Source organism: Colobus angolensis, unplaced genomic scaffold (assembly GCF_000951035.1).
Source record: "Colobus angolensis palliatus isolate OR3802 unplaced genomic scaffold, Cang.pa_1.0 Scaffold8, whole genome shotgun sequence".
Lineage (NCBI taxonomy): Eukaryota > Metazoa > Chordata > Mammalia > Primates > Cercopithecidae > Colobus > Colobus angolensis.
This window is the reverse complement of record NW_012121820.1, coordinates 16825597-16826557: the sequence shown is the minus strand read 5'-3', so window position 1 is coordinate 16826557 and position 961 is coordinate 16825597.

The following is a 961-nucleotide window of genomic DNA, read 5'->3' as shown; positions in this document are numbered from 1 at the left end:
TGCCTCCCAAGTTCAAGCAATTCTCCTGCCTCAGCCTCCCTCCCAAATAGCTTGAATTACAGGCTGTCAGGCCTCTGAGCTGAAGCTCAGTCATTATAACCCCTGTGACCTGCGCATACACATCCAGGTGGCCTGCAGGAGCCAAGAAATCTGGAGCAGCAAAAGAAAAAAACTACAAAGAAGTAAAACAGCCAGTTCCTGCCTTAACTGATTAACTAACATTACAATATTTTACTATTGTGACTCGTCCCTGCCCTACCTTAGCTAATCGATTGACTTTGTGACATTCTTCTGGACAATGTATCTTATGATTTCTCCACCATGCACCTTGTAACCCCCTCCTCTGCTAACAATAGATAACCACCTTTTGCTGTAATTTTCCATTACCTACTCAACTCCTATAAAGCAACCCCTTCCCCATCTCCCTTCTCTGACTCTCTTTTCGGACTCACCTCACTTGCACTCAAGTGAATAAACAGCTTTATTGCTCACACAAAGCCTGTTTGGTAGTCTCTTCACACGGATGCGCTTGACACAGGCGTCCGCCATCATGCCTGGCTAATTTTTGTATTTGTAGTAGAGATAGGGTTTCACCACGTTGGCCAGGCTGGTCTCGAACTCCTGACCTCAAGTGATCCACCTTCCTCAGCCTCCCAAAGTGTTGGGATTATAGGCGTGAGCCACCGTGCCTGGCTGAAACCTCCCTTCTTGTAAATTACCCAGTTTCAGGTTTTTTTTTCAGTCTTATCACCCAGGCTGGAGTACAGTTGCTCAATCTCAGGTCACTGCAACCTCCGCCTTCCAGGTTCAAGCTATTCTCCTGCCTCAGTCTCCTGAATAGGTAGCACATGCTCATAGTCCCAGCTACTTGGGAGTCTGAGGCTGGTGGATTGCTTGAACCCAGGAGGTGGAGGTTGCAGATCATGCCACTGCACTCCAGCCTGGATAACAGTGACAGTCC